This window comes from Vigna umbellata, chromosome 1 (assembly GCF_029865625.1).
Source record: "Vigna umbellata cultivar VRB3 chromosome 1, Vumbellata_1.0, whole genome shotgun sequence".
NCBI classification, from domain to species: domain Eukaryota; kingdom Viridiplantae; phylum Streptophyta; class Magnoliopsida; order Fabales; family Fabaceae; genus Vigna; species Vigna umbellata.
In genome coordinates this window covers 90169250-90181481 of record NC_142165.1, presented here as the reverse complement: position 1 = coordinate 90181481, position 12232 = coordinate 90169250, and the positions used below count along the sequence as shown (strand labels likewise).

Below are 12232 nucleotides of genomic sequence, written 5' to 3'. Positions count from 1 at the left end.
TATATTAATTACATGTAAACATCAATCTTCCCCAACTTCAATTATTTGATTGTCACGATGTTGTTGCAACTAGAAAAATAATGCAAGAAAGAAAAATAATATAAAATTAGTTAATTAACTTTTTACTACAAATTAATTATGACAATAAAAATAACTACAAAGTAGAAAACATCTTTATAATTTGAACATACTAGCAAACCAGAACTCCAGTAAACTACAAATAGATTCAGTACATGGTAACAAACAACTATATACCATATATAAGTTTAAACTCTTAACAAGTTTAAACTCTTAACATTAAGTAATGTTTTCACGTACACAAATATAATATGAAAAGATATTATTTACACATTTGTCTCAAACTTGTTGACACGAATGCTTCCACAGTTCTTGATAGAGAATGTTACTAAATATTTGATCCCAATTCCTTTATCTAAGTATTGTGAAAAAAATCAAACTGATTAGAAAATTGCAATAGTTGAAATTGGCAAAATTTGTAGAATTTTGCATTGACACTACAAGAAAAATCGCAGTTACATACGATCAAAATCCGTATATAACCTCCAAAATCCATATATAAATTAATGTTATATACGAATTATATACGAACAAAAATCCGTATATAAAAGGAACATAGATAAATTATATACGGATATATCCGTATATAAATTACATACAAAAAAATTCGTATATAAATTACATACAAAAAAATTCGTATATAAATTACATACAAAAAAATCCGTATATAAATTATATACGAAAAAATCCGTATGTAAATTACATACAAAAAATTATTAATTGCTTGTATCAATCATTAATTGCTTATGTCAATCATTAATTGCTTATACCAATCATTAATTGCTTATACCAGTGACAGATTTGAACAAAATGAATTAAATCACAAACAAACATTTTACATTAATATATAAATATTATTTACATGAATATAATTGTCAATTATATAAATGGATAAAAAATGTCTCAACGTAAAGAAAACTTGAGAATTACAATTGTATATGGTCAACTACTTTTAATATTGACGATGAAAGAATCACATAGCTAAGGCATAGCATCCCAATTGCATAACTCAGGATTATTATGCTTTCCTAAAATTAAGGATGTTACAAATGCATACTTATGAACATGATCAGTATCAAAGCTAATACATTTAAGCCACATGTAACGAAAGATGTTATCCAAGAAACTTCAATACAAATATGTCAACCGATCTTCAAGAATACTCATCTCTTATGAATTTTGAAACTCAGGTCTTCATCATCTTCCCAATCACTTTCTTCCACATCATCTGACCAATCACTTTCTTTTCCTCGTCATCAAAATCTTCATTCTCACCTGCATTCCAAATAACCAGACAAATTAATTGTCAATGAAGTTAACTATTAATTTTGCTCTTATTTCTTTCTTTCAATTTTTCTCCCTCATAAGTAAATATTATAAGTAAATATTATAAGTAAATATTATTATAAGCACTACAAATTCGATATTAATCATTTAATAGTACAGGAAATTGTAAATGCCCGAGCTACTATTTAAAATAGTATTATATTATATATATATATATATATATATATATATATATATATATATATATATATATTTAAAAGAAACAAAAGATAGGTCATTATTCATCTTCAAATCCCCACAACCACACTGTTTACCCTTAATGTTTCCATGGAATTCAATACTTCATCTCAAACTTTGAAACCCACTTGGTAGACTTAGTAAGAGTTTTTAAACTTATAGGAAAAAAATGTAACTTGAACTTTCAATCTAATTGTTGAATGAAAGAAATATCTTATGTTTACATTTAATTAAATCTTTTAAGTATTTTATAAAATTGAGTATTTTTAATTCACTCTATTCAACACTTTTATATATTTGAGTTTCTTTCATCTAATTTTTCTATTGACTTGTTTAAGAATAAAAATGAAACATTTTGCGTTAATATAAAATAATATTAAAAGTAAAATAAAAACATAAGTAATTTTTATTAATTTTATTGGTTAAATGTTGCACTAAAATTAATACAAAACATATATTAGGAACTTTTTCCACTAATACTTAAGGGTGGTGCCCTGATTATGCAGTAAGTTGTTGATTAGGTACCTTTGCGCTTCTCTTTTAATGTAGCTAAACACTTACATACTATCTAATTCATTTTACTCTGTTAATTATGATTTTTCAAAAGTTTCTAGATAAAATTTTGGCATTCAATTCAACCAAAATGGTAACAAACAAAATCTCTGTAAAATTTGATTACCTAAGAAATAAAAAAGAAAACAACATACACACACCAAGGAAAGAGTAATTAGAATCAGGTAATAGAAGGAAATTATAATTTGTGACACTTAATCAATGATAATTTGAGTTTTCCAAGGTATACCAGTGGCATATAAAGGTGTTTTCGTGTCTTTAAATCCTCGAAACACTCCTTGCATTGCCAAGGAGAGAAGAACGGCAGGAGCACTGAGGAACCTCAATCTCAGATACTGTTGTGTAGGGTGTGGCATGGGAGAGTCCTGCATAAATAATTCATATTACTTGGCAATCATCCTATGCTCAAATAAGATCAAACTACTAAAGAAACAAGTTAAAATAAACACCAAAGTGAATCCTAAAAGTTGGAAATGCACAAAACCTTTTATTGGTTTTCCTACAGAGCAATAGATCATTGCTCTTGAGCAGAAGCCAAGAAAACTTTCCATAAACCAAACCTATTACAAAAGAATGGTATAATGGTATCATATACCTCTCTGTAGTAATAACATTTTGGACTTCAAACTTAAAACGAGGAAGGCAAGAAATAAAAAATAAATGGACACCTAGAAGATGGCATGCTTAATCACAAATGACAAAGTTAGAAGCATTTCCTTCCTTTTTCTTCCCCTGCAACAAAACAACAAACCTTACATAATCCCTTCAAAGAAACATATGGTAACCATATCATAACCAAAAACTCAAAAGTTCAATACTAATTTAGCAACTTGTAATCACAACCAGAACAATTATGTTTGAGCTTTATCATCTTTTGTTAAAGCTTTTCCAACCTGCAATGACAAAGAAAAGTTTAATGAAGTTCAATCCAGTATGAAAATTTGAACAAAAAGGTTAGACCATGGTAGTTATTGAGGGTATTAACTAGTAATCACCATTAACTCTCGGAATAGAGTAGCACAGATAGATCAAAATAGCATCCCTACGGTTCTTTCTGCATGATTTCGTATGATCAAATAATTAAGCAACCTTTTACATATTTACGATGCAAATGAAACAATTGATATCTTACTGTGATGTGATAACTGTCCATGGGTAATTCGATAGTAAAAGTTTGCTTCAATTAGACTTTTTAATTCAAACCAAATTTGTCAAACAGTCTTAAGATATATCCAAATACTATCATTTGATAAGAAGGGTCAATAACACCCTTGAAGTAGCCGCACTTGGAATCGAGCAAGGAACCCAAAAATCTCTTAGATGAAAACTCGTTCTGAGAATACCATGAAAAGAATAAGGACCAAGAAATAAACCCTTCAGGCTTCACCATTGAAAATTTGGAAACTTTTTTGAAAGGGGAAAATAGAAAGTGAAGTTATGTATACCTAGTTTTGGTGAACTTTTCCATTTATGCCACGAAGAGGCACAAAACCGTCGTGTCTCTCCAATCCTCTTTGTCCTTCCAACACTCGACATTGCCTGCACTGGACGATAGAGCAAGAGTTGTTCTAACCCTCAATAACTTTAGCACAAAGATTTAGGGATTTAGGGATTTAGGGATTTAAGGGACGAGCAAAGAAGAAGGTTTGAACGAAGAAACTTACCGATTGAACGAATAACACTCCCAAGTGAGCCTGATGTCCAACAAGGTGAGTGAACGCGAGAAGAATAGACGAACTTCTTCTCTTTAAGTGAGCGTGAGCGAGAAGAACGGTTAGTGTGAGACATTCTTCTTCTCTACCAGTGACCGTGAGCGAGTGTGAGTGAGAAAGCTTTAGTCAATGAGCACGAGACTCCGGCGCTACCATTCTAGCCGTCTCCACGTGAGTCTGAGAATGACTTAGGGTTCCAAGGGGAGAGCCAACGAGGAGGCATGACTGGTGGAGCGGTCTCCAGTTCTCTCAACCTTGTAATGGAGCACAAGGTGGAGGCTAGGGTTCGAGGAGAGGGTAACACGAAAGAGGCGTTTGCAGCAGAGGTTAGGGTTCCAATGGTGGCTAGAGAAGAAAGGTTGGATAAAAATGGCTTGATGAGAGCAAAGAACAAGAGCTCGAGAGGGAAGAACAAGAGCTCGTGAGGGAAGAAGAGAGGCTCGATGGCTCGATGAGAGGGAAGAAGGAGTCGAGGAGAAATTCAGAGTACTAATTCTGTCTCTTAGGTTTTCTATTAGGTTTAACTTTTTAATTTATTTTTTATTTATTGTAAAATCCTTATATAACATCTGCACAGAGAATCCACTGGTATACGAATTTTATATACATATTTATCTTTGCAAAGCTCCCGGGAAAAGGCGCCACCGTTATATACCAATTTTACATACAGAAAATCCTTATATATATTTTCTCCTATTATATACGGAAAAATCCGTATCTAATTCATCCGTATATAAAATCTGTATATAATGAAATCTTTATCTACGGATCAGAATCCGTATATAATAATCCGTATATAAATGACATTTTTCTTGTAGTGCAACTTTTAAGGATTCAAACTTGATGCAAGAAAAGCAAATTTTAATCGAACCATGGAGGGTTCAAGGCAACTACACTAAACTATTGGCATGTGCAGAATTTTAGCTACACTAAAATATGAATTTTTGCTTGTTCACTATTTATTTTACACAAAAGAGTATGTTAATTCAGTTATCCAGAACCAAATCTACCATTATGGTCTAGTCTTTCACGTAAGAGGTATCTAAAGTATGGATAATGGGATAAAGAAAATCATATATTTAATTGGACTTAATGTATAAGGTGTGATAATGAGGTAGTAATTGGTAGCTATTTTTTAAAAATTAAATACCTATTCTGTCTTATCAAATAACTATTTTTTCAGTAATAAAAAATTAAGAATTAGTTAAGTGTTATAAAACCTCTCTTATTTTTTTTCTAAAAGTTTAACTGTATAAATTCATTTTAGCTTACAGGAATTAATTTAACTTTCGTATGTTACAAATGCAAGATATTTAATCCATAATCCTAACATTCACTTGATGAAAAGACTAAAATATCAAGGATCTACACAATTAGTTTATACTTTTTTCTAGCTAAAAGTCTTAACATTAAGGAAAAACGGAATAAAAATTGGCACTAACAGAAAATGAGAATTGGTAGAGTTCGATGGTTCTTGGGAAAGGAATTGAAACAGAGTTGGTTCCACACAAAATCTCCTCCACGGCTAGAAGCAACAATAAGCTATCCTTGTTTAAAAGAACCAATACACAATAATAAATGAGACCACAGTCCCAGCCCTTTCACATACAGAATGAAGTTTATTTAATTAATTGAAATGATGGTATAACGAAGTCTGTTAGAGAATGGAGGGTTTATGGGAGGGTTTATGAGAGAAGAAAGGGAAAACAGAGGACTTAACTATGAGACAATTAAGTGAGTTGGAATTAACTGTGAGACAGTTAAGTGAGTTGGGAAATAACTGCTAGACAGTTAATGAGGTTTGGGAAATAACTGCTACACAGTTAATGAGGTTTGGGAAAGAGGCCTATATAAGGACCTCTTTGTTGTATCAGTAGAGGGATTTTAGACATTTGTTGAATTGTGAACCGCTCTTAGTAACTGGTGAAGGAGGTTAAGCTCCTGGACTGCTCTGTATAGTAGTTTCTTTCTTGTGAATACATACCCTTTTCTCATTCCATATTCTGTGGTGTTGGTCTCCGTGAGAGTAAGAGTGCGAGTGTGTTAGAATTCCTACCTAAATCTCTAACAAAGTCACTACGGTGACTTGAGGCAAGACCAACTTTGGTCAAAATAATATGTTATAATGAATATACCAAGACGAGATGATGTCCCACAAGCATAGCCAACCAACGTATAAGGTTCTTTGGAGACTAATCCATTAGCCACCTAACCTAAATCATTGAGGAAGTGTAGGGATATTGGCAAGTCATAATGGTGAATGAGAAAGATCAATTTTGGTATGATCCAAGAACTTACAAAAGTGGATAGACAAGGTGTCGCATCATGTGTAATTATTTTCTTTAAAGCTAATTGTATTAGTCCAAACTCACGGAAACAAAATGGGCAGAATTAAAAATCCTGTACTATTTGGGATGATAGGATGGACAATTTAGGGTGAACAATAAAGTGCTCCAAGCTTTCTAAAAATAAACCAATAGCTATGAACCTCCATTCATTGACATGAAAGAATCAAACCTTTAGCATAGATCATTGCCACCAACTTGGATTGAATTTGAACCCCATACTGCTGCAACCTGAACATGCAGTCAGTGCCTGTCTGCAAGACTCTCCAAAAGCTTTGCAGCAACAAGTGCCGCAGTCAAAACATATCCTTCATTTTTAAACATGTGTTCTCCGTTGAGGTATTGAACAAAGATATCAATAAGAAAGGGTCCTACATAAGAAACACATGTAGACAAGAATGCCAATAAACCTGATAAGAAGATTAAGAGTTGTCAAATTCCTAACACTACCACACTCTAACTCTAGTTTGCTTCTAAAAGTTTGAAAAATCCCTTAGTTTAAAGTGAGATGTCCTCATGGTTTAAAGTCCTCTCATTGCCTACTGTTATTAATGGACTGATCCACGAGAAAGTGAGAATATTAAAAAATCCAGCATTATGAATTTCAGCTTAAATTTTCATTTCCTTTTGTCTTAATGGGACCAGAGTTGCTGCTTGTACTGGAGTCACCGTTTAGAAGGGTCTTTTCAAGAGGGGAAAGCTTAGCCATGTTGTTAACACAACAACCTGTGGTAGAAGATCCTATATAACAAATCAAGGTATATAATTGGCAAGAAAACATGTTTTACATAGACACAACACCAAATTCATTACAATCTAAATCTTCAAACTTGAGTGCAAAATCATGAAAACTGTGAAAGATAACACCTATCCCACCATTTTAAGAGATCCATTCATTTCATCAAAACTGGACCTTACCTGGTGACGCTGCGATATATAGAGCTCCATTTTCCAACAACACAGGGAGGCATTTTACTGATACACTCTTTGGCGGTGCAACCCCTATCTTTCTTCACTTTCTCCAATCTTTAATATAGCAAGAGTTGATCAATTGCAGAGTGAACCCTTGCCCTGCATTGCCTGCATCACCTCATTCACAACAGAAACATCTAGTTAAAATTATGCCATCTATCGCGAACTCGGTACTTAGGTATTTTTGTCTATCCTTAAGCTAAAAGAAACACTTTCATATGACTAAGAAACACTTTTAAACTCGAACGAAACGGTATACTCAGCAATCCCAATCCAAAAGATTTTCAATGAGAACGAAAGAATGAACGCAAAACCCACCAACACAGTGAACCAAATGCACAAACGTACGAATACATAAGACGCGGGATTAATGAGTGAAATTGAGAAAGGGAAAGCAAACCTAGAGCGAAGGAATGGGATTTCTTGGACGTGAAAGATGAGGAAGAAAGGAACGTTGGTAAGTGGGGCTTCTCGCACGTCATTCTTCTTTATTCTCCTCACTTTACCATTCCTGCAATAACAATTCTACTCTTGACCGTCCCCACGATTCTAGGGTTTGGTTCGAGTAAGAGAAAAAACAAAATTAAGAAAGAAGAACAACTAGGTCAAAAGAACTCACCGGAACGCAGGGCAACGCGTTAAATCTTGTTGCCGCGAGCGACTTGCTCCACCAAAGCCACAGTGACGTGTTCCACCAATTTAAGACGAACGCATGAAATTTGAGCGAAAATAAAGAGTGAAATTGGGGCAGTGGGTTTGATGAATCTGAAATTTAGGATACAGTGGGTTGTGGTTGATAGTGAAAAGAAACTCTAGGGATTTTGGTTGATAGTGAAAAGAAACTCGGGGGGAAAAGCAAGAAACTCGAGGGAAAGAGACCACGTAAACTCAACTTTTTTTAAAAACTTTTAAATGTCTAATAGATAGCGTTTTCTTAACAATGAGCTATCTGTTTCAACACAATATAGCGTTTTTTTCAAGAAACTACTGTCTATAGATTTATTTTAAATTATAATATTAATTACTATGCTTTTTTAAAAAAAACGTTATCTTTTGTGATAGAAATAGATAGTATTTTTTAAATAAGTATTATCTATTGTTCTGTACATCCATAAATAATATTTATTTATCTATAATCAATTTTGTAGTAGAAAAAAAAGATACTAATCTTAAGATTTTATTTAATATTTATTAGTTAAATTATTACTATTTTCCTTTATATTAATAGCACTTATGTATGAGTAAAAAGCGTTTTAACCCACTTAACAATAGTCAAATAAATTTGAGTAAAACACATGTGACACTCCGAATAATTTTAGTGGAACACCTTCCATCAAGCCTTTTTTTTATTAGAGGAAATAGAGATGAAGGTATACAAATTAAAATCACTTCCTATTATTTGATAAGAGTAAACAAACTACTACGTTCCGAGACTAAAAACATTTGATGACCTCTTGTTTTTCTTAATTTTATCACTCTTACTTATTTATATATAGTTGAGTATAGTTTTAAACTTATATTTTTTTGTTGAAATTACGTTTAGCTTTTTTAATTTCGTGTCTTATATTATTATTTTATTTATTTGTAATTACTTGTATTAATAGTTGTTATATTATTAAGTATATTTGCTCTAGATTATATATTTATTCTAGATTTATTGTAATAAAATTCTTCTTATTGTTATAGAAGACAAATATGTTAAAACTTAGGGACAGGAGAGGTCAAAAGACTTGCTACTGAGTCTCAGGTGAGAGCTAACAACAATGTGAATCCGTCACCACCATCACTTTCTGTGGTGCAACAACAGTATCAGTTCCTCCGTTCGGCCTCTATCCCTTCTCAGTAGTTCATTCATGTCCAGTTCTGCCCCCAGCGTTAACAACCCAACCATGAGGAATGCTCCTCACTCAATATCCTCTCCGTGTGCTCACGCTAGAATCGATAATATGATTCCATTTTTTGAACATAGAAATGACATGTTTGGTCCTCTAGTTACATCCAGTTATCGACCAAACGGGTCTTACGTTGATAGTGATCGAGAGACTACTAGAAGGGCTCTCCGTCAGTTCGAAGCCCCGGAATCGGAACCACTGCAATTACTACCTGGAATTATGGGCAATGGTGGCAGAGTTAGTAATGCTGGAGCCAATACGTACCATCCTCTGAGTGATTATAGCGCTATTTCTTCCACAGGGCTCACGAGGAACGAACCGTTCTGCTCCAGCAAGTAGTTCTGTCACTCAGAACCATCATAGGCCAATACCACAATTTCCTTCTCTTAATCACTAAGGAAGCTTCCATACGAGGTATGCTCAATTCCTTTTACCTTCACATAATTAAATAATACAAATATTATTATTATTGTTATTATATATCCATATATGAATGTGGGATCAATATAAATTTTGGTGATAAAATACATATAAATTTGGTGGCTTTATAGTTGTAATTAAAAAAGAAAAGGAAGAGTTACAACTGTTGATCCTCATCTATACTTGGCTCTGTATTTATTTACCTCCATATATACCACAAACATGCATTTGTCAGACACTACTAAACTTTTTTTATCACTTTTCTTATCATTGTGCTGACAAAAAAAACTTTTCTTATCATTGTATATTCTTATTATATCTTTTCTCTTTTAACGTGTTGAATAGTAGGAATGGATATGTCTATCCCTGTTATATATTATTGTTGAAGTTCTTTCTAAATATTGCGAGATATTTAGTTAAATAATCGGTGGAAAATGATTCTTGAAGTGACATATGTGTCTAAGAATAATAAATTTTCTTGTAAGTTCTTTGAAATTGTTGTGGACATTGTGTATGAGTTATGTGACGGAACGTAAAGAAATATATTTTAATCGTAGAAATTCATGCAATGGTTTGTAACAATGTGATCCTATCGAAAACAATGCATTCTAGTTCGACTATTTTGACCAGATGAGAATCTACGAACTTGTTGAAAAATTTGTAAATAAGAAAGATAAAAACATTAATCTCCATTAAGTAGTGTCATTTCTTTTATTTTTATATACCCTCTCCAGGACAACATAAGGGCGCGATCGAGTTGCTTCAGTCGAAAACAATTCTTGTACATTTAAAGTGAACAAAACTTTGATGCACATTAAAGCGGTATACTTGTTTTATCACAAATTTTGAAGTATGCTTTTTAAGTTGAAAATTTTATCACTTTTGTTTCGCAGTTTGATGCATAAATTCTTGTTTGTTTACCGTCATAATTTCGTTGCTAACTAATATAGCTTTCACCTAGTGAATTGTTTGGAATTTTATTTTTCACACAGTTTCGATCTCTTCTTCATTCTCGTGTGATCGAGGTAGATTTTCATGCTCTTACTGACAGAGTAATGGCCAAGCACCTTAATCCTCATTATTCATTCCATCTAATAAAGTCTGAAAGTGCTCAATATATATTCAGCACATTGTACAAAATAAAAAGAAGAAAATAAAGAGGATTACAGCCTGTCTAGCACAATAACAGAATGCTAGAAATATCTACCAAAATCTACCACAGTAACAGAAAGCAAATAAACATAACAAAACAGGGGTAGAAACGATATTTCTCACACCCTCCCTCAAGATGGGTGGTGAATGTTTAGCAATCCCATCTTGGATAAATTGATGTTGAAAGGTCCAGGATAAAGTGACTTAGTAAACATATCTGCCAATTGATGCTTCGAAGGAACATGAGAAAGAACAATGAGTCCATCAAGAACCTTAGCACGAATAAGATGACAATCCACTTCAATATGTTTGGTGCGTTCATGAAAGGATGGATTCTTAGCCAGTTGAATGGCAGACTGATTATCACAAAATGTAGGAAAAGGACTTGGAATTTTAAGGCATAAATCATCAGCAACATACTTCAACCATTGCAATTCACAAGCAACAGAGGCTAAAGCTCTGTATTCAGCTTCAGTAGAGCTCCTGGACACGGTGGATTGCTTCTTTGATTTCCAAGAGATAAGACAATTCCCATAGAATACACAATAACCAGTGATGGATTTTCTAGAGATGCAACAAGTAGCCCAATCGGAGTCAGAAAAAGCTTGAAGTCTGTGAGGATTGCTGGAAGGATAAAAGAGGCCTAATCCAGGACAACCTTTGAGGTATTTCAAAATCCTGAAAACAGCATTAAGATGAGAGGATCTGGGCTTGGACATGAACTGACTAACTTGCTGAACAGCAAAAGAAATATCAGGCCGTGTGTTTGTTAGATACTGTAGTTTGCCAATTAATCTCCTATAAGAAGTAGGATCTGAAAGAAGATCACCATCATCATCATTTAGCTTATCGGTAGGATTTGAAGGAGAAGGTGCTGGTTTACATCCAGTGAGACCAAATTCAGCTAAAATTTCTAAGCAATATTTTCGTTGATTCAAGACAAGACCCTGTTGTGATCTAGCAACTTCAAAACCAAGGAAATACTTGAGATTTCCCAAGTCTTTGATGCGGAATTCTTGATGTAAAAATTTCTTAACAGCAACAATATCATCCATGCTATCACCAGTTAGAACGATATCATCCACATATATTAGAAGAGCAGTAAAAGAGGTAGCAGACTGTCGAAGAAATAATGAATGATCAGCGGTACTCTGAGAAAATCCATAAGAAAGTAAGGCAGTTGTGAGCTTAGCATTCCATTGTCGAGAAGCTTGGCGAAGACCATAGAGAGACTTGTGCAATTTACAAACCAAATGAGGTTCGGGAAGAATCAAGCCCGGCGGAGGTTTCATATAAACCTCTTCATCCAAATCACCATGCAAAAAAGCATTATCAACGTCAAGCTGGTGTAAAAACCAGTTATGAGAAACAGCAATGGAAAGGAGAAACCTGACAGTTGTAAGCTTCACAACAGGGGAAAAAGTATCAAAGAAATCCATGCCTTCAGTTTGTGTGAACCCTTTGGCAACTAAGCGTGCCTTATATCTTTCTATAACCCCAGCTGCATTCAATTTAGTCTTGTAGACCCATTTGCAACCAACAACTCTTTTCTTTGGTGGTAATC

General features: G+C 33.6%; 1 long non-coding RNA gene across 8 annotated transcripts; it reads right to left on the bottom strand.

The window, feature by feature from the left end:
* Positions 1-893: 893 nt before the first annotated feature.
* On the bottom strand, positions 894-8113 carry LOC124834681 (uncharacterized). 8 transcript variants are annotated; one of them, XR_015783733.1, is made up of 10 exons: positions 7824-8113; positions 7605-7753; positions 7151-7312; positions 6405-6603; positions 3161-3229; positions 3019-3068; positions 2844-2907; positions 2660-2735; positions 2405-2540; positions 894-1353 (listed from the first exon to the last, which is right to left on the bottom strand). It is a non-coding gene; the product is annotated as an uncharacterized LOC124834681 (long non-coding RNA). The 8 variants fall into 8 exon arrangements; XR_015783731.1 differs by having other exon boundaries at positions 3171-3229; XR_015783728.1 differs by lacking the exon at positions 3161-3229 and having other exon boundaries at positions 6405-6642; positions 7824-8112.
* Between the last annotated feature and the right edge of the window lie 4119 nt (positions 8114-12232).